The sequence below is a fragment of the Euleptes europaea genome, chromosome 10 (genome assembly GCF_029931775.1).
Source record: "Euleptes europaea isolate rEulEur1 chromosome 10, rEulEur1.hap1, whole genome shotgun sequence".
Lineage (NCBI taxonomy): Eukaryota > Metazoa > Chordata > Lepidosauria > Squamata > Sphaerodactylidae > Euleptes > Euleptes europaea.
Window position 1 is genome coordinate 71,390,600 of NC_079321.1, and position 22,801 is coordinate 71,413,400.

Sequence of the window (22,801 nt, forward strand, 5' to 3'; positions counted from 1 at the left end):
TCACCTCACAACCCTGATATTGCTTAGAGGTCTCCCATCCAAATTATAACCAGGGTCAGGCCTGAGAGTGTGTGACTGGCCCAAGGTTATCCAGCAAGCTTCCATGACACCAGTGGGGATTTAAACCTGGGTTTTCCCCCAGCACCTTAACCACTGCATCAGCAGTTTAAAAATTTCAACTATTTTAATATTTACTGAAATGCCTGCTCTGGTTAATCAGACAGAGAGCTGGTATAGTATAACAGTTTACAGCTTGAGCTATGAATCAGGAAGTCCCCAGTTTAAATCATATCTCTGCCACAAACGTACTCATGGCTTTAGGAGAGCCATTTTCCCTCAGCCCCTTATCTGCAATAGGTGAATTGACTCACCTACCTTACAGGTTGAAACTTAACCCTGACAAAATGGTAGTGCTAATGAGCAGGATCACACTCTCCCTAAAGGATTAGATTTGTAGCTTATGAGTGCTGCTGGACCTGGACATCTTGTTGGATAAATAGGTGGTAGAGGTGGCCGGGGCACCTTTCGCCAGCTTTGGCTATTCCTAGGCAGGAAAGATATTGCCACTGTGGTGCGTGCCTTAGTAACATCTCGATTAGTTTACTGCAATGTGCTCTATGTGGGTCTGCCTTGGAAGACTATCAGGAAGCTACACCTGCTACAGAATGCGGCAGCCAGAATGCTGACTAAAGTGGGTCGTAGGGACCATATCACTCCAGTCTTGTTCCATTTACACTGGCTCCCAATTTTCTTCTGGGACTTCTAATTCCAGGTGCTGGCATTGACTTTTAAAGCCCTATATGGCTTGGGACCAACATACCTGAAGAACCACCTACTTCCATATGAACCTACCCAACCATGTATTTGTATTTATTTATTTATACCACACTTTTCTCCCCAGTTGGGACTCAAAGAGGCTTTAGAACATTGTTCTCCCTTCCTCCATTTTCTCACAATAACAACCCTGTGAGCTAGGCCATCCTGAGAAACTGTGATGGGCCTAAGGTCACCCAGTGAATCATAGAATCATAGAAGTGGGATTCATAGAAGTGGGATTCAAACCTGGGTTGCCCAAGGTCCTCGTCTGTCACTATACCGCACTGGTCGCTTTCAGAGGCCATGCTTCAAGTACCCCAGCCATCTGAGGCTAGATGGGTGGCAACCCCAAAAAGGGCCCCATCAGTCATGGAACCTCCGGTTGTGGAGGTTTGGAACTCCCATCCCAGGCAGTTTTGCCTGTGAGCCTTTATCATTGTCTTCTGCCTGTGAGTAAAGACTTTTTTGTTTGGCTTGGTTACAATTTGTTACAATACAAATACAATACAAAAACCTTTAATGGCATAGATACAATGGTTCTGGTTAAAATTTGCCAGGCAAAAGGCCGCACAATCTAAAGAATCTACATCTGATAGGGCATGAAAAATATGGAGGACCATTTAATGCAACATACTTAACGAGATTACAAGGAATCTGGCTACCGACCGAGTTACATGAGGGTTGCAATCATTTAGTAGATATCGTACAAGCCCTGTATCAGTTTGGGCTCGGCTGCTGATTAGGAGGGGTTCTATGTATTTCTCTGTAGCCGAGGTGTGAAGTTTACAGTGCAGAAGGATATGAGCGACTGATTCTGGTTGTTTTTTGGTACTCACTAACTGTTATTACCCTCCTCCCTAGTTGTGTGTTTTTGTGTGTTTGTATTATGCTTTATTTAATTATTTTAATTCTTTTATGTGTTTTTTTTTAATGCTTTTTAATGTCTGAAATATTTTAAAGTTTTGTTTTAATGTTTTAATGATTGTTGCCTTAGGCATCCTGAGCTGTGTGGAAAAGCAGCATAGAAATGTTTTAAATAGCATAAAAATAAAAGACTGCAGCGTTACTATGGTCTAAGCCCTTTGAAATGAATGGACTTAGACTGAAATAACACTGTATAGGACTGCACTGAAAGAAGGTATAAAATGTTATATTTTAATAAAAGGGATGCATTAATCTGTACATTTTCCACGAGCAGGAATTGAGGGTAATTTGTAGGGCTGACAATTCGGTTCGGCCCAAACTGAAAATCAGCTGAATTTCCCCTGATTCGGTGGTTTTTAGTTCGGGAGGAACCGAACTCAAAACTGGCGGGCAACCGGGGGGGCCGAATTCAGCGAGTTCGTGAGTTCGTGAATAAATTCGGCAAATTCAGCCGTCAGTAAGCAGCATAACCGTCAGTAAGCAGCATTCTCCTCCCCCGGCCAATCGGTGGGCAAGCTGGGTCTTCTTCTGGCCAATCAGTCAGGATTGAGTACTGGAGGAATCAGCTGATGTGCGGCCCGGCCAGGGAGAGAGAGAGAGAGAGCGAAATCCTCGTGTGTGTGTGTGGGGTGCTTGTGCACATTCGCTCCTTTCTGTGGCTGCAGGGGGCGTATTTTTTGGGGTACAGACACAAAACTTTCACTGGAGCTTCAGATGAAGCTTCTTAAGATACCCCCCCAAGTTTTATAAACATTGGGACAGGGGGTCCCGAGATATGGGCTCCCCCCTTTTTCTTTCCATGGCTGCAGGGGGCGCATTTTTGGGGGTACAGATCCCAAACTTTGAGCAGAGTTTCAGACCAGTGTTCTTAAGATACCCCCCAAGTTTTGTAAACATTGGGTCAGGGGGTCTCGAGATATGGGCTCTCCCCCTTTTCCCTCCCCCTTTTTCCATTTATGTGGCTGCAGGGGGCGCTTTTTTGGGGATATAGCCCCCAAACTTTTAGCATAGCTTCAGTCAATTATTCTTAAGATACTACCCAAGTTTTGTAAAGATGGGTTCAGTGGGGGCAGAAATATCGCCTCCCCCCTTTTCTCTTTCCATGGCTGCAGGGGGCGCATTTTTGGGGGTGCAGATCCCAAACTTTGAGCAGAGTTTCAGACCAGTGTTCTTAAGATACCCCCCAAGTTTTGTGAACATTGGGTCAGGGGGTCCCGAGATATGGGCTCCCCCCTTTTTCTTTCCATGGCTGCAGGGGGCGCATTTTTGGGGGTACAGATCCTAAACTTTGAGCGGAGTTTCAGACCAGTGTTCTTAAGATACCCCCCAAGTTTTGTAAACATTGGGTCTGGGGGTCTCGAGATATGGGCTCTCCCCCTTTTCCCTCCCCCTCTTTTTCCATTTATGTGGCTGCAGGGGGCGCTTTTTTGGGGATATAGCCCCCAAACTTTTAGCATAGCTTCAGTGAATTATTCTTAAGATACTACCCAAGTTTTGTAAAGATGGGTTCAGTGGGGGGAGAAATATCGCCTTCCCCCCTTTCTCTTTCCATGGCTGCAGGGGGCGCATTTTTGGGGGTGCAGATCCCAAACTTTGAGCGGAGTTTCAGACCAGTGTTCTTAAGATACCCCCCAAGTTTTTTGAACATTGGGTCAGGGGGTCCCGAGATATGGGCTTTCCCCTTTCCCCTTTTCCCTATTGGGATGAATGGATCAGCCGATCCTGTGCATCTTCTCCAGAGCAAAACGTTCCGTGCCTAATTGGAATCATCTTGGATTACAAGTCCTCTCTTCAGCCCCTCTTGATGGAACAGAAGACAGCCACAGTAAGACCCCTTTGGGGGCTTTAATCTATAATTTTTCTCCTGTGTATGTGTGTGTGTGTGTGAAAGCAGAGTCTGTGTGTGTGTGGGGAGGGAGCAGTTTCTGTGGGTGGGGGGGAAGCCAAAGGGGGCTTTCGTCGGTTCTGCCTGGGGTGTGTGTTCCCCCTCGAGTCTCTCGCTCCCTGGTTTGAGGGGGGAGGTTTCAGTTGTGTGTTGCAAAGGTGTTGTTTAACAAGGTTGTGTTTGCAGTTGTTTTGCTAATTTCTCAGCTGTTGTCGGGGCTGGGAGCTTTGTGTGTGGGCGGCAAGCTCTGCTGAGAGATGCAGATTAAGGGTGGGGGACCCCTTTCAGGGCCCATATCTCAGCCCCCCCTGACCCAATCTTTACAAAACTTGGGGAGTCTTTCAATAAATGTCCTTTGAAGCTCTGCCAAAAGTTTGGGACCTCTAACCCCAAAAATGCCCCCCCAGAGCCGCGGAAAGGCGCAATTGTGTTTTTAATGGCTTTATTCGGCCGAATTTTTTTCCGAACTTTGAATTCCCGCCGAATTGAACGGATCCTAAGTGGGGGAGTTCAGACTTCGGCACGTACCGAACCCACAAGGGCCAAATTCGGCCGAATCCGAACTGTACCAAATTTTTTTTTGACAGCCCTAGTAATTTGTACCCATTTCTCCCTCCTCACTGCCTTCCATATGCCTTATAGCATTTTATCTACAAGATTCCTCCAATACCTGGGATTGGGTTTAGAGGGGTTTGGGTGGGGGGCTGCTGTTAGAAGGGGAAGGCTGGGAAAGATTTGCCTCCATAGGACCTTGGGTTCAAAGATAATAGGAGACCAAACCTATATTATTAATGTTATATTAAGATATAAACGAATCTGAATTATAACAGTTCCACAGGATCTGTGTAGAAGTCCCAATTAGATAGTTTATAGAACAGAACTGCTTGATGAACTCATCTATAGAGAGTGATATTTTCTGCTCCTCCTCTCCATTAGTATTTTGGGTTGCTCCTAAACATTTAATATAAAGTTCAAAGTGTTTGATCGTAAACATTTACATTTTGTACCTTTGATTCATATGAGAAGTGCTAGGTATCTCCCTTGTCATCCTTCCAAAACAGAACTGATGCACTGGATTACATTAAAAAGCCCTTTTATTTTCCTTTAAAACCCGCACAACAAACAATAATGACATTTTTTTATTAGTGCATTTTTGACCTTCAAATCTGTCCATCAAATCCAGATAGAATATATGCTAGTATGGTGACTTTCTTCAACTGGAGGCTGCCTTGCATGAGAAATTTTTGTGAAATAAAGAGAGAAATTATAATCACTCTTCACTTTTAGCGAACTGCCAAAATGCCTTAACAACTAGAATTTAGAATGTCAAGGATGAATAAAGCTGGATTACAGAGGCCTTCAAAGATCCTTTGTATATGACAGGGAGGATAAAAAAAGACTAAGAAGGAAGTGAAGTAGAAAAATAAAATGGTGAAGTGTGCAGTCTTTACGAAGCAATACCTAGGGTATGATACATGCCAGCATTTTCCCAGAATCTTTAGATGATGATCACCTGTCAGGCCCCAATGACTTTATGGATGCCTAATAGTGATCACTGGAGCACTAGAGACCACTTCTGAACACTGAGGACCCCCACAGCTGAATGCTCTGAAGGTGTAATTTTTCTTTCTTGCATCCTGAGTGCAGATGCTGTCTAATCTGTCATATTTCATAGTCTCCCTATTCTTCTCTCACTGAGTCAGCTGCTTATACTTCCTGTAGTGCTGATGAGAGAATCATATGAGTTCAGTGTGACAGACTGAGGCATCAAAAGAAGAAATGGTTTCATTTACTCTGATTTAGTGAGTCTGTTTTGTGCTGCTGCTCTCAGATTCCTGTCTTCGTCTACCTAAGAAAAACACCAGGAAATATATATATATATGTAGCTGAAGGGAACAGAGCAAAGGGCTTATTGAGACTTTGACAAGATAGTGAAAATGATAAAGAGGAAAGAAAGAAAGGAAGAAAGAAAGAAAGAAAGAAAGAAAGAAAGAAAGAAAGAAAGAAAGAAAGAAAGAAAGAAAGAAAGAAAGAAAGAAACTGAATCTTACACAGTATTAGATATTAATACTATTAAGAGCTGTACCCAAAATAATAACAACAATAACCATATCTTGTCTGCAGACTTGCAATCTAAAGACAGAGAAGCTTAGAAAAGGTATATGTGACTCAAGAGGAATAAATTGAGATGAACATGTTTAAAGCGCAGGTGATTGGAAAAGAAACATACTCAGCCATTACTTTAAAATGTAATGGAGAATGAACTTCATATACCAGACAAAATGGAACAGAAATAGAAAAGGCTGATGTATAGTGTATTGGACTTCCTGGCTTGCCATATTATGAGGTGCTGGACTTCAGCCTTTTAACAAGAGCAGATTTACATTCCAGTTCCAGTACAGAATGGCTTCAGCTAGCAACCAGTTCACTTCAACATTTCCTGGGGGAAAGAAAACCATAAAACAGATTGTTGTTTTGTTTATTTGTTACGGCCAATGGCCAGCATAAAATTACAAAACAGTACAGGTGTATATGTGTGTGTGTGTGTGTGTGTGTGTGTGTGTATACACACACACACACCAATAACTGAAGTGATAGCTAAGAAAGTTCTGTAGAAGATCCCCTGACGAAGCAAATTGCGAAACACACAGGGATCTAGAAGAGCTAAATAAATTTTCAACCTTGCACCTTGCTATCCTTTGTATGTCTTTATCAGACATACATACTAATCTTCAGATGAGTTGGCATATCATTAAAGGGTCACATAAATGGTATCCATCATATTACCCATCACATTACTTAACAAACTACTTCAGATCATAAAACATTTGTCCCCACCATCTCCATCAGCAGTCAAATTACTCTGGATTAATTTAGACTCCATTCTGATATTCTGGAGAAGTTATGATAAGGAACATATAGCAGCTCTAAATAATTTTGTTCCCTTGAATAGTTTAAGGCAAATATAAATAAGTATTACAAAGATATGCACTTCTACTGAAATAATTCTAGACCCACTAGCCACCATTTAACATATGGACTACTTTATCATTTACCAACTGAAGCCTCCAAAAACTTTTCAAGGACAGCCCAACATAAAACAAATTACATTAAGGAAGCTGAGAGATTACTGAAGCTTGTGTCAGCTAGGACAATGAAGTCTAGTAGGGAAGACAATTTCTGAATAAGATGACAAACATTACTGCGTCCTAGCCATGGGAACACCCCCAGGAATGCCCTGTGGCTGCCGTCAGCTGCTTCTGCGCTGCTCGGGTGCTAGTGCAGCCCTTGTGCTGGCATGGCTGTGCCATCCCTCTCCGCCGACTACCCCCATGAGCCACGGAAAGACTTTCCCAAAAAAGGAATGGCAAATTCAGCTTTGCCAGCCTCCCATACTCAGTAAACCTGAACCCGAATTTTACCGAATTTGCATTTATTCGGTATTTTTCCAGTTTGGTTTTTACCGAATCAACAGCCCTAATGTACATATATGGAGTTCTATTTTACTAAATTATTCTTCCTTACAATACAGATGCAAAACCATATAAAACTCCTTCATTTCCAACTTTTTTTTTTGTCAAATCCAAGTTCCTAGCAACAACAAAAAGAGGCATCCAAGTGTATAGTTTTTGAAGACAAAAAAGACTTGCACTGCTGCTGGGACAAAAGGGTTCTTAAGAAATTATAAATGTACTTGTCCTTGTAGGAAAGGGGTGACTTGTTTTTAAACAAACATATTGAATTAATCTGTCAGCGGAGCTAAATATCCTAAAGCAGATACTTCAGTGCCCAATAGTGCCTGCCATTCATTTTTAACTGGAGAGGCTTTCTTATTCTAACACAAGCATTATTATTATCATTCGGACCAATATGATTTTCCTAAGCACATGCATCAGTCAGCTGTGAAGAATCTCTTAACTTCCCACATAAGAGCTGAAACTTCAGGCTTACTTTCTTCGCCATTTTCTATAGGTGGAATGTCACGATTGCCAAACGAGAGCTGGGAACTATTGATAACTTACATACATTTGTCACTATTTAACATTTGTTTGTTTGTGTATTCTCAATCCATCAAAAGCATATGGGACAGATGAGAATGACATCCCAATTCTCTCTATTAGCACCAGTAAATAGTTGCTGCAAAACAGTTAAGGCAAGCCCAATAGTGGTGGAAATTGGGGAAGGGATTATGCTGCCACAAAGTGTGGGGTGGGATCTTCTTGGGCTTTTTAATTTTCTTAAGTGAATATGTACTTGTTACAGGCTTTGACATATTAGAACAGGGGTCCTCAAACTATGGCTCGCGGGCCAGATCCGGTCCATCAGGGTCCTGAACCCAGCCCCTTTAAAAAATTACAGCCACAAGGTACCTGGAGTTTGGCAGCCCTAGTTACTGCACGGTATTAGTCATGAACGTTTCCCTTTATTTGCACTCCATCCATAACATTGATTGTCCAAAAACAAACGAACAAGTCCCTGCCCAAATCAGCGCACAACATTTTTAAATGCGTCCCTTTCTGTCGTCGATATTCCGCCCCCTGGGGCAAGCGAGAGCATTTCGGCGTGAGGGCGGGGCCCCAGCGGGAAAGGCCCAGCCAAAAGGGGACCGTGGGCATGGTTTAGGGAAAGCGCAGGAGGAGGGGGAGGGAGTCGTGGGTTGATCGATGGGAAGCGAAGCCCAGAGGGAACAGGCGGGGCCAAGAGCCGCCAGGAGCCCTTGATTGGCACAGAGGCACGGCCAGGTCTGAGCTTGGGCAGGGCCCACAGCCAGCAGCCTTGGCGGTGCTGCTGCTCTGATGGCCGGGCGGCTGGGGAATTTCGAATGAGAGTCAAGGAGGCTGCGTTGTGGAGGGAAGCCGAGATGGGGTGGGGAGAGGAAGGGTGAGGAGGAGAAGGAGAGCATGGCGGCGGCAGCGAGTCTCCAGCGAGGTAATCAGCCCTGCGGGCGCGAAGTTAGTGGCCTTCCTGTTTTGACGGGCTTCTCTGTCTCGAGAGGGGCTGGGGGAGCGCTTTTTTAAGTCGGAGTTTGGAGCTGAGACCTCCCCCCTCCCCCCGTGAGGAGCAGTGACAGCAGCACATAACCAGTGGGCGCTTGTGAGGAAGTTTGAAGTGAGGGGGGGAAGTGGTGGGGTGGAAGTCCAACTGCCAGCTGGGCTCTGTCAGTGGAGGATCCTCAGTCGCCTCTGGATGCCCCCCCTCCCCAAGTGCCCGAGTGCTTGGGTGCAGGGCGGGCCCTCAGGGGCCGCCTCAGCCCTTGGACCACAATGCCGGCCCTTGTTTGTCTCTCATTCCTAGTGGAGCAGGGGTGGGTGGGCAGTGGCGGTGCTGCTCTCAAACTCCCAGGAGACAGAGGGAGGGAGGGGGGAGAAAAGAGGTTCCTCCCCATCCTCCTCTCTCCCCCGCCATCCCGTGCCTCCTCTGGGCCTGACTGGCGATGGTGTGGTTGGAGCTGCTGTCCACCTCTCTCTCTCTCTCTCTCTCTCTCTCTCTCTCTCTCTCTCTCTCTCTCTCTCTCTGTGTGTGTGTGTGTGGGGGGGGTGCCGATTCTCTCCCCCCACGTGCGTTATTCAGTAAGTGTGAAATTGCCCTCTGTGTGCATGTGACTGTGTCCATGGAGTAGGGGTCCCTATGGATGTGTGGGGGGGAGGTAGCTGTGGATTTCCTGCATTGTGCAGGGGGTTGGGCTAGATGACCCTGGTGGTCCCTTCCAACTCCAAGATTCTATGTTGTTGGCAGGATTTGAACCCAAGTCCTTGCCCATTCGAGTCTGATACTGTCACCTTCTCCACACAGCTCATACAACCTATAACCACTTTCTAAAAACACTTGGTGGGTTCCATGGCACCCAGGGGCACTGCATTGGGGACCCCTGGTTTATTGGATATCCAATTTGGTTGATTGTGTTGACTCACTTTACGTAATCCTCCTTGAATCCCTGTGAGAAAGACGGAAAGTTGCATTCCCAAACAAAACATGTGTGGATTTACTAGAAATGTTACAAAAGGAGTTTCAAATTAGATTTAGAGTTTCATCTCCATGAACAGGACATACAGCTTTTCCGGAACCCATTTTCTGTTGACATTGAAAATGTCAATCCAATTTACCAAATGGAATTGGCCGAACTACAGAATTGTGACTCTCTGAAAGAAGCATTCAAATCAAGAAGCCTTACTAATTTCTATGCATCTCTCCCCTCTGAGACATATCTTAATCTCAGGAACCATGCACTCAAAATTGCAACCATCTTTGGCAGCACCTATATCTGTGAACATACTTTTTCCCGAATGAAACATCTGAAATCTCCAACCAGATCCAGACTAACTGATGAACACTTGCATCACTTGCTATGACTAGCAGTGACAAATATGGAACCGGATATTGACCATCTCATTAGCCAAAAGCAGGCCCATACTGCCCATTGAATTATTATAAGTTTATGTTGATTAAAATCGTTCTTCATTTTAAATATTGCATTGTTTCTCTAATTTTTTGTGCACTACAAATAAAATATGTGCAGTGTGAATAGGAATTTGTTCATATTTTTTTCAAACTATAGTCCGGCCCCCAACAGTGTTTGAGGGACAGTGAACTGGCCCCTTGTTTAAAAAGTTTGAGGACCCCTGTATTAGAACATATGAATGGTTGTATTAGTGTTGTACATAGACAAAATACCCTATGTAAAATCATAATGTTCATAAAAAGCAATTTGGAGGCTTGATTCCCTTTAACTTGGACAAGCCTGGACATGCCTGGGCAAGACACTCTTTTTTCTATTCAAGAAATAGCTCAAGGTTGTTTTAGTTTGCAGAGAAGCAGTGACTGCTGTCTTTGTGACAAAACACTGGAAAGTCCACCCTGAGAATGGAATGTAAACAAAGTTGTTGTTAAAAGAAAGTGCTCTGTGGCTGCTACATCTCTTATAGCTTATAGCTTGTGACTTATAGTGACCTCAAAGCATTCTTTGTAGTTTGGTGACCTTCGAGTGTTACCCTGATAGGCTACAGGAGACCTGGTCAGCTACAAGAGAACTTCATGGTGAAACATTGCAAATAACATTACCTAATGGTGTTGTATAAATATTATACTGGGTTTAAGATTTAAATATGAAGAAGTTTTAGTAGAATGTTGAAAATATATTCACTGTTATAGTGTTCTTTAGGAGATGAAGATGTTAGTAAAAATTAATCATTATAGATGTATAACAAAGCTAAAAACTGACTGTCTAGTATATGGCTATGATCAGCAGATGACCTGCTGGAGGAGGAACTCCTTATATGGTAGTACAAAGGTTGTACGCAGCTGAGGGGACTTTCAGATAAGGTTGTATGCGGACAAACCAAGTCATGTGTAGTTGAGTACATCTCAGACAAACCAAGTCATGTTTAGTTGATTTTAGACAGTATAAATACATGCAAGGAAAGGCTAGAAAATTAGATCTCTCCAAGTCTTTGCATAAACTGGAGACAGAAGAGTTTGGCTTTGCGTATGTATGAATTTACTTGTATGCTATTCTAGATAGTGTGAATCATAATCTTTTAACTAAATCAGACTTGTTTAACTGTTATATTTTAAGTATTGGATTTTAAAACTAAATAGTAGGTAGAACTTGCTTGTATTCTTGAATACATTGTTAATACTTTTAAGACTTTGTAATACTTGCTTATACACATATATTACATTGAAGCTATTCAATAAAAAGACTTACTTTTGTGAGTAAATTGAGTCCTGTTTAGTAGGTGACTAACTGAATAAGATAACATACCACTTCTCAGGAAGGGGTCAATTCTAAGAGCATAGTTAACTAAAAGGAACTGACCTGCTTCATACTTTTGCACTAGATTGGCATAGTAGAGCTTGATGTATCCTGCAGACAAGGCCACAGAGAATGGTGACTAGGATGGCTAAATTCTAGGGCTTTCGCCTTCCTGGAGACCCATGGAGCCATGCAAGTCCTGCTATTTCTTTTGATATTTAGCTTGGCACGGAGTGGCATGAGGAGAAGAGCACATGTAGTCATTGCCTGGAGGATTGTGGTAGCTCTCTCTGGCCCTGTTTGCACACACTGGATAATTTTCACATACTGCAATTAACTGTTGTGAAAGATGTGATAAGAAAGTTCATTATTATGATGCAAGAAGCCGTCTCCTTGAGATGGGGGATAAAGTTTCAGAACAGCTTTCCAGGTTAAATGGACATAAAGTAAAACAAAGCTAAAAACAAACAAATTGCGAAAATAATAATAATTATTTTTTAAAAAACTATGGTCACATAAAATTAAATAGAGATGCTTAACTTTCCCCCCATAGCCCAAGAAGTTCTCAAAGAGGAGATCCAGAACATACATAAAATAATTTAAGAAGTAGTGCTCAGTTTAGACATACATATTATTTAGACAGATTTAGAAAATGGCACTGAAGCAACAGCACAATGGCTACAACAGGTGTGAAAAAATGTGGAAAGGTATAACATTTCCTGGTATTGGTTTAATAACACTTGACTCTACTACCCTCTCCCCATCTCCCTAAGCCCTAGGGATCCATTTCTATCCTGTAATTTATTTTGATGTACTATTTCTTGGCGGGGGGAAGTTATGTAACTAAATGTGTGCTTTTATAATGGAAAAGACTGGATAAGTAATTGGTTTTAAATTATGTAGTATAAACCGCTGCCTGTCAAGCTAAAACAATATAGATTGCTGCTTGTCAAAGGAAGAAAAATGCCTTTGTGGCTTCTCTCCTTGATTAAGCTCCCCAAACTAACAAGAAAAGGCTCCCTACTGAAGAAATGAAAAGTTAAAGAAAGTGAATTAATTACATATCAAGGCTAAATGGCACACATTAATTTCTAATAAGTTGTAATGCACAGTTAACAAAAGAGGTAAAAACCTATAATTTGCTTTAAATGTAAAGTGAATGCCTTGATTGGGATTTAATTGCTTTACACTCATCCTTTTGACACTCTGATGAAATTGGCAATGAACAAAACTTGATTATTTTTTTTACTAACTCATATCAGACTTTGCACCCATTTACGTAAATATCTCTAAGCATTTTTGAATTTTGTTATCATAGATGGGCATAGGAAGAGTTATTAATGTAAACAGCACTCAAATGATCTAAAATGCATAACTGACAATCCTGAAGTTAGAATTCTAATCAGTGTTATTATCCACTGCCCCTTTGTTAAAAGCCCTCTCTCTGTCAATACCTGAGGCTGTCACAGTAATGGACAGCTTCCTAGTGATCCAATAATAGACAATTGATCCAGCAATAGCATCAGTTCAAAGAAACACATTAAAATCTAACATTCAGGCTGATGAAAATCCTTTTATTGGAATTGGCAGGGAATGAACCTGGGACTATTTGCATGCAATGAATGGACCAGTGATGTGCCATTCCTGCTCTGCTCAAAATGCTAATCTGATGGTGTTCTAAACTATTTTGCGCATGTTTTGCACTTGTGGTGTGTATGTGCGTGTGAACATTTTGTACCAGTTGAAAGTGCTCCCATTTTCAGAGATTTTTCTAGGACAGATTTGAAGTTCACCAAGTTGTTCACAAGGGGTATTTTCAAAAAAAATTTAAAGGGAAAAAATCAGGCATTAGTATACATCAGATCACAGCGATACAGCTCAAAATGCCTTTTAATGGCCACTGGTCTCCAGGGATGGAATTTTAAAAATTAACTGTATATTAGCATACAATTTTCAGGCATACACAGTACAACAGGCTTAAGAATTTTTTAAAAAAATTCATAATTGACTTTGAAGTCAGGCATCAGCAGACAGCATGGGAAGGGAGATTAAAAGAGTCTAACTGCATTACCAAGCACATCAGTACTGTGGGAAAATGGCACAGAAGCAACAGCACAATGGCTGCAACAGGTGTGGAAAAAATGTGAAAAGGTAGAAGATGAGCTATTGTTATGGACTCTTTTGTTCCCTTTGACATAGGAATTTTTGCATGAACAGCACAAATATTTGATGTGACACCATATTTATGGCCCAGTCAAAGTTAAATATTTCTAGTCAAATTTAAATATTTCAGTGGGCCTGCTGATTTCATTCCTGAACCATGCCTAGGATATTTCTACATATGAACATTATGATCAATTTCATTGGAAATGTTAATCATATCCTTTTGAATCTTTTCCATTGAAGTAAATGCAAACTAGTGTAGGGTTGTGCAAAACAACAACAACAACAAATTTGGTAAATTTCGGGTTTATTGGGCCTGAATTTTTTGGAAACCCGAAATAAGTCGAATACCCATACCAGTAAAAGGGTATTCAGCTTTATTTCTGGGTTTACTGGAGGAATTCGGGTCCATTATGGGATTTTCCCCAAAGCTCCTGGGGGGGCATTTTGGAAGTAGAATCACCAAATTTGTAGCATAGCTGCAAGGGACTCTCCTTAGATGGACACCAAAGTTTGGTGAAGTTTTGGAAAAGGCGTCCAATTTCATGGGCCCCCAAAGGGGTCACCCCCATCCTCCAGGCATTTGTGAGCTGAACTGTCAATCAGTTTTAAGGTTCAGAAGGTCAGCGTTGCTGAGGACTGGCAGAAAGAGCCGATTAGCAGGCTGGCACCACAAAGTCTGGAGGCCCTGTTCATATCTGAGTACATAGCATGATGTCTATGCAAATTAGCTTCCACACTGACTGAAACAGTTTAAATGCAAGAGAAATAAGGCATGGAAAACATTTATTTTGGTTGCAAATGGCTTCCTGTGAGCTGTCCTTTATTACAGTCATCAAAAATCTGAGATGGTCATGGTGTGGGGAAACAAAGTCAGTATTCAGGGCGACCTTCGGTTTGAGAGCAGGTTTTCATGGGGGGGAGGGTGATATCCGAGCCAGCCGAAGTCATGACCAAGGCAGCTCTTGTGAAGGAGATTGCTCATCTTCATGGGTGAGAAGTCTTCTTCAGAAGCTGGATCAACAGCTGTTGAAGATGTTGCTTGTTAGTTGGAGGGTATATCCCTCCGGACAGGACTGGGCGAGCCCCATCTTTTAAATGACCCTTCTGCCTCCATACTATCCAGGTTACTTCACTGAATGGTGATGGATAATTTGGTCAGACCAAGTTGGCTCCGATTACATGACCCCTACTTCAAAAGGGCCCCAATTATGGAGCCCTAATAAAGCCAGTACCTTGGGGTACCAGGGTCTCTGCTCCAGAACTGAGACACTGCAGCCTACACTGCTAACAGTTCTTCAAGCTCCTGCAGGGTGCAGGATGAGATTTGTGCAGACAAAACAGTGGTACAAGGGCTAGGGCTGCTGTGGAGAGGGAGGGGAGATTAAGATCAAGGATGGGCAAACCTGTAGAATAGATTGGGGGCACAGTGGGAATTTCCTCTATGGGTCCTGGGAGCTGAGAGGGACATAAGGGTTCCTGTGCATAGCAATGGGGAGGGGTTAAGACAGTGGAGCAGACAGCCAGCAATGGGAAGCTACACTGGTCAATTTCAGGAGGTCTAGGAATCCAGAGGCCTGCAGGGGCCACACAGCTCCCAGGATCCTCGGCCCCATTTGGGTATACTAATGAAGGGCCAGAGAGATTTAAAGCCGTAGAGTTTGGTCTTCATAGAGGGCCATTTGCAAAAGAGATCAAGGCAGTGCCCATTGCATGCATCGGACGTACGCCTGGCCATGTTGGCTGAAATGCCACCCTAATGAGAAATGCCCTCTGAATGGCTCTGCCAGTGTTCAGCCACCTCCTTTTTATCCTGGGGCCCAGTGCCAACAGAGCTATGGGGACTCATCTCACTGTAGGTGGGTTCTCCATGGAATGTACCATGGAGGAAACAGCCATCTGTACAAATGTGAGGTTTCCTCTATGTCCCCAGTTGGCTAGATACTCAGAAAAAATTCTTAGCTTTGCAGATGTCCTTAGACGGCAGAAACAAATGTCCTGAAAAAGCCTTATATATGCTATTCACCGGATGTGGGAATTCCTAGCTCTGAAGTCACTGAAGCCCCTTCCCCTTTTCAGGGGAACCTAGCAATGATCAAAAGCAGAACAAAACACTCTGGCAGGAGCAAGGCTACTTTCTCTGCCTCCATGGGCCCCCATGGTGATCCCCTCTGGTCATCTGGGTGTCCTGTCACAGGTTAGTATGTGCCTTCGGCACAGCATTCTGCTGCAGAGGTTGGTGCCATGTATCACAGTTTCTTCCCCACCACACACACTTTGTCCAGACCACTGTTGGCCAGGTTGTGTGGCTGCCAATCTGGTCGGACATGGATGGAGGCTAGTGTCCACATGAAGTCCTCCTTCTGTAGGGTCACCCTCACAGAGTGTCCTGCAGTGCTTGTCCAGGCATGAGAATGGGTGGGGAAAGTGATGCTTGGGGGGCTTCTTTGCCGCCTCTCATGGGGTTGACTCATGGCTACCGCACATCCATAGCCCTCCTTGAGGGCTTATAAGGGTGCTGGAAGGCAAAAGGTGCCCTGGGTGGCAGGGTGCCTCTGGCACTAGTTGTGCTCCCATTCCTGCTCACCCTCTATGTGCAGGGGAGCTGCTTTGGGTGGGTAGGTGGGCAAATGAAGTTGGGGACCACGTCAAAAGTGGCAAGTGCCCAGGGTCTTTGGACTGCATTGTGTCTAGGGTTGCCAGGGAAGGAGCCTGGGGTGGGAAGAGACCTTCATGAGGGGTGTTGCCATGGAGTCCACTCTCAGAGTCAGCCACAGTCTCCTGGGGAATGGATCTCTGCTGTCTGCAGATGGGCTGACATCCCTCCCATGGACCCTTTATAGGGATGGGAGGAGGTGGAACACTGACTAGGAGCTCATCTGACTAGTCTTGCCCCTCTTGTCCCCTGGGATGGTTCAGCAGGCCTGTTCTACCCCCATTCCTCTGACCCCTGACTGGCAGCAGCTGCCCTGTTCGCCCCCCCCCCCCAATTTAAATCAAGCATAAAAAAGAAAACCCTCCAGCCACTGCATAGGTATTCTGTTAGGGAATGACTCAGCTACGCTGTAGTTGCACTGCAGCTGTCCAACTCCTAGGCTTTAGGATTGCACTGCTTGAGATCTAAATTAGCAGTCATGAGAATTGGACTGTAATTTTTGCAGAGAGTTGCAAAGAGCATATACAGTTCAGAGATTATTGAAACCAAATAAACTGGTCAAGAAGACATTTAGTCTATGGATAGCAAAGGTCTCAATGATTTGTTTCATTTCAGACCATGTGCATGACTGTTAATACATACATTGACAAACATTGTGATTCACAAACAGAAAAATGAATATGTATGTCATTCACTCAGGAGGTGCAGGCCACATGAGAGGCCTTAAAGACAATTTACCCATTTTTAATCACTGTATTCAGAGACAGTTCATCATCAATTACTCTAGGAAAAATTGGCTTTCTTTTTATGGACAAAGGTCATGTGTCTTTAAGAGCTGCAAGACAGGTAGAAATCACTCCATCATTGGCTTTCCATACCTGGAAAAGATTAGCCATTTTATTTTATTTTATTAATTTTTATTTATTTAATCCAAGGCAGATTACAAGTACAATAAAACTGTTCAGTCAATCAGTAAGCCGATTACAAAGTATGACAACCCTGAAATAACAATATCCGAATATAATAACAAACATTCCAAGTACAATAAAAGTATCCAGTCTATTAGCAAGTGGTTTACAAAATATTACAAGAACATTTAGGTCTAACAGCAAATAATAACTGAAGTATAAGATAGGGCCATACTAAATGTTACAATTTTAAAGGGTTGGGTCTGGATTCTCCAGACCAACTCGTGTTCCCCTCAGCCACAAAGCAGCGGAGAGAAACAGCTTCTTAGAAAAAAGGAGAGCCCAAACAGGCTTGAAATGGCACGGTGAGGGGAAGAAAGAGATTCCGCCTCCCGCCCCGAGCCATTTTCCCACATGAAAACCACATGAGGGGGAGTTATTTCTCCGATTTTGCTACTCCACATCCACATACTCCACATGGAGCGGCACAATTGTGGAAATAACATGGTTTGGTATGGGAAAACAGCTTGGAGGAGGCAGTGCTGTTCTGAGCATGTCTGGGATCTACTTTTTTCCAGGAACCGTTCCCTTAGCTGCTGTGTGACTGTGGGGATCATACATTGGGTCTGTAACATTTAGTTGGCCCAGAGTCACTAACCCCTGGCTGCCAAGGGAAGACCAAAGGAAGACTTACTCACAACCAGCTCACTTGAGGATGGAGCAGAGACAGCTCTCAAGGAAAGGCCAGGCCCTGGAGACCAAGTGGACCAGGCAGAGAAGAGACTGCATATTCAAATTAAATGGACAGCACTCTTTAGCAGGGTGTGTGTGTGTGTGTGTAAGGAAGAGTAAATTAAAGGGCTCATGACAGTGGAGGATGAGGGTGGACAAAAGGGGAACACTGTGTAACAGGTGCCCCTGCCCCCTGAGGCACCATTGAGCACAGGCATGACAGGGGTAAATTCAGGCATGTAACCAGAAATTCTGAGATGTGGGAAATGTCAATTTTCTTAACATGAAACTTTACTATGTCATGTAGTATGTCCTTTTACATGATCAGATCCTATTTACTAGACCCTGGGGGGGGAACTATTGAAGACTGCAGTTTTCTTAGTGATGTACATTATCTTGTCCTGAATGCCTTAAAAGCAATACTGAAGAGAGAAACTGGACAAAGCCACCTTATTCAACTCAAACCAGTATTGTTCCAAACAGAACACATCTATGGGCTGCAATCCCTCGCAAAGGAATGGTGTTCAACAAACTTGCACGCCGAAATGCGACCATGGTCTTAATTTGTGATTTATAAAAATATTCCTGGCTATGCATAACAATATAATGCATTGTTTACTTCCACATTAATTACCAATTTAAGCATGGAAAAGTTAAACACATCATTTTCTATATGTCTGCATTTGTATATGATGGAGGTGGAAAAGCCATAAATGAGTAAGTTCATTCAGTTTCTGTTCATTAGACCAGCTCTGGATGTCTGCTCTTCGTTTAATAGGCCTCCACAAAAATTAGGAACCATTTTCACATCTCATTTCCTGAGCACATGAGATAGAAAATTAATTTAGAAACAATTGCATTCAAAAATTATGTTTTCTCCTTATGCAAAAAATCTAATCAGCATCTCAAGAAAGAGGAATTAAATCACCAGCAAAACAGAGATGTCACAGCATAGACCCCTCAGTACAGTAACCCCAATCAACCTTCCTGACCAGAGTGGCACAGAGCAAGTCATGACAGCCTTCCTATAATCATCTCATATTGTATAGTAAATCTCTGAGACAGCAATTAGTGCTTGGCTTGCTGTGGCTCTGTTTTTATCGGTAAATGAAGTTAGACAAAATAGTATAATTGCACCCAGTAATTTGCTTATAATTTGGCTTTCTTTGTAACGATGTTCGCCCTTTGAGAAAATGCTGCTGGGAACAAGAAGCTGATACTAGAGGAGCAATTGCATTGGAAAATAGGTAACATCTTCACTAATCAAAGGGTACTTTCAAATTCAGCCCAGGGCAGAGTTTACTTGGACTAATCTTGTACTTAACAGAAGCTGTTACCATGGATGATGAGTCGCTTGGATATATGAACAAACTATAGTTGCCAACCAGTGGCAATTGGCAGGAGACCGGGGAGGGGGGAAGGCAGTGACATGGGGAGTACCATCAAGCAATGGCATTACATCACCTCCAGATTTATTATTGTTGCTGTTAACAACAGCAACATCACCATTGGGCCACAGCGTTATGTCACTTCCAGTGAAAACCTACTGTGATGATGCCCTGTTTCCAGGCCCAGAAACTAGGGACCTAAATTTCACACCTTACAAACTTCTTTTTAAAAAATACTTTTAAAAAACTAATTGAAGTTTTTTGTACTGGTGGTGGAAAGGGCCATCACGTTGCAGCTGGCATATGGTGACCATGTAGAGTTTTCAGAGGTGGGTTGTCATTACCTGCCTCTGTGTAGTGACCCTGAACTTCCTCTATGGTTTCCCATCTAAGTACTGACCAGGGATCACCCTAATTAGCTTCCCAGATCTGATGTAGGATTGCCAACCTCCAGCTGGTGGCTGGAGATCTGCTATTACAACTGATCTCCCACCGATAGAGATCAGTTCACCTGGAGAAAATGGCTGCTTTGGCAGTTGGACTCTATGGCAGTGAAGTCCCTCCCCTCTTCAAACCCTGCCCTCGTCAGGCTCCACCCCCAAAATCTCCAGGTATTTCCCAACCTGGAGCTGGCAACCTTGATCTGATGGGATCAGGCTAATCTGGGCCATCCAGGCCAGGGCAAAGCTTTTGGGAATGCTTATTCTTCTAGTCCTCAATGAAGGCAATGCCTGGACTCAGGGTGCTATATTGGCATTCACTTGACTATTATGAGATTATAGGCTTGATGAAAACAACTAAGAAAGGGATTTACTTCAGTGGTGTGTGCAGCTTGGTTGTCTCTTTGTTTTCCTTCTCTATAGCCCTCTCAGTATTATAGTAACAATGTTACTGGAAAGCTTGGCCTGAGAAAGCATAACCATTAATTTCTTGTTTTACTGATTCAGGCTTATAACATGGAATAGAAATGCTTTCAATTTGTGACTGTTTTTGACAGTTTTAACACCCAAACCCTTTCTGTCTTCAAAATACCTAAGGTCCTTATTGGATATGCTGCCTGACTAACAGACCTCCTAACCCTTCTCCCACCAAAATCCAACAACCCTCAGCTCTCAGCTGGTCAGCAGGTAAACTGCCAAATTCCTCCCTTTTCTTTTCTCTTTTCTTTTCTTTTCTTTTCAACATTCCAATTCACCATTTAAAAATGATTGACTGGGGCTCCTGGAAGGCGGATTTTGAAACCATTCATCACACCCAGGAGTGAAGTCATGCCTCTCCAGGAAACACCAGAAACTCTATGGTCACCTGATGGTTTTTCCCCCCTCCCACTGGCAGCTAGAGTTCTGGTGGGCTATGGGATCTGGGGGCAGGAGATATCTGAGCAGGCAAATGGCAAGCCTAATTCCTAATCTGAAACTCTTTCATTGTTTATTTTATTTAGAATATTTTATCTCTTCAAGAAGCTTGAAGTGGTGTACATCATTCTCCCTTTCTCTGTTTTATCCTCACAACAACCATGTGAGATCGGTTCGACTGAGGGAATAACTGATCCAAGGTCACCCAGACCTTGGTCACCCAGGGGTTTGAAGCTGGGACTCTTAGACCCTACTTTGACAATCTATTACACCACACTGGCTCTCAAGTCCCATCTCAGGAAGTGATAGTATTGTTTCTGCTGCTGCCCTGTGTCATCAGTACAAAACCTGCAGCGTTCAGAAGGGTCTCAGGTAGTCTCTCTTTCTCTCTTTCTCTCTTTCTCTCTTTCTGATTTTTATATACTCACCCTTTTTCCAGGTACGTCTAGACCTAAGGTGGGTAACAACTATGTAAAAACAATATAAACAATTTAATAAAACCAACACATTAAAAACAAAAACAAAACTAACTTATGTCCCAACCAACAGGATATTCTTATTTTGTACAGGCTCAGACTGCTCCCAAAGATCTCCAAAACAGCATTGGTTTGCAGCCTTGTCAGAAAGCCAGGAGGCTTTTGGATCAGCAATATGGATCCTTCATATCCCGTCTGAAACCTATGGTTGCCAGCCACTGGTTGGCATCCAGAGGTGAGACTGGGGGGCAGAGATGTGGGCACTGTCATGTTGACAGCATGATGTCATTTCTGGGATAGACGCAAAAGTATCTTCATCCTGCTCTACAATTCAGCAGATACACTATGGCAGGGGTTTCCAATCTTTTTGAGTCTGCGGGCACCTTTAGAATTCGGACAAAACATGGTGAGAGCAGCAAAAAAAAAATTGTTGTGACAAAATGGCTGCTGCAAGAGGTGGAGTCAGCCATAAAATAATTGTCACATCTTAACTTCAGTAACACAGTGCAGATCCTTGTTCTGTTCTGGCAGCTGCTCCCAAAGCAACATTTAAAAAAAAATCTGCACAGCCAATCAAATCTCCAATGGTCAATCAGAGGTTTTGCAGGGCAAAAGCCCTACCTGGCCCCACCCTCTTCCTAAAAATACTTAGTGGATGCCAGAAAAGGTGTCAGTGGGTGCCACGGCACCCACAGGCACCATGTTGGAGACCCCTGCTCTATGGTAAACTCATAGCGTTTCCAATGAATCATAGACTGGTCCCTTCTGGTAATGACATTATGTCATTGACACAATGGTGATATTGTCAGGCTCAGGTGTCTATCTCTAGCATCTCATAAGCACACACACTCAGGCAGGAGAGCCTAAGCTCTATTACTTTATTAAGAGCAATAAAGACAGATGACAGAAGCTGACTGCCTTACACGCAGGTAAGGCTGTGAATGAGTTCAGGTATCCAGGTTACCGAATAAAAGCATTCTAGACAGAGAAAGTTAATCAAAACAAAGCGAGGTCATTCGGAGATGGTTCCCAGGCTGGGAAGACATAACATATTCCATAACTGTGGCATATCTGTGGTAAACAGGATGAGTGAAGACTGTACACAGTGATTGCAGGCATGAGGACTCCAAACCCTGTCATGTTGCCAGGACCTGGGCCTACTCATGTCAGGTAGCAAAGCCCTGACAGATATTTGCACTATTTTTTTCCTTTGCTACCCTACCAAATAGCAGTGCTGCTACTTGGAGGTCTCACACTACAGAAGGAGACCCAGCAACCCTACTGAAACCCAACTGAAGGGAGAGGATCATGAAGTCCAAAGCTATAAAGTAACCTTTCTTAAACCTCTCTGGCTGTTTATGAACTGCTAAGCAAGTGATCCAATCCATGTTATTCCCTGAAACTGCCCTACACTGAATCAGATCTCTCAAGGGGATTATTATCTGCATTGAGTGGAAGCAGCTTTTCAAGGTTTCATGCAGAGTGTTATACATAACCCTCTATCTGATCCTTTTAGTTCACGATGCTGGGGATTTAACCTGGGACCTTCTCCATGCAAATCTTGCAGTCTGCCCTTGAGCTATGGCCAATCCTTATTACTACTGCTATGTAAGGTATCTTATGCTGCCTGTGACTGTGGATCTAGTAGAAAATATTCTTTGAGCCACATATTAGTTTTATGCTCCATATATATTGCTTTAATGAAATCATATAGCAAAATTTCAAAAATAAATTTGAAGTGAATT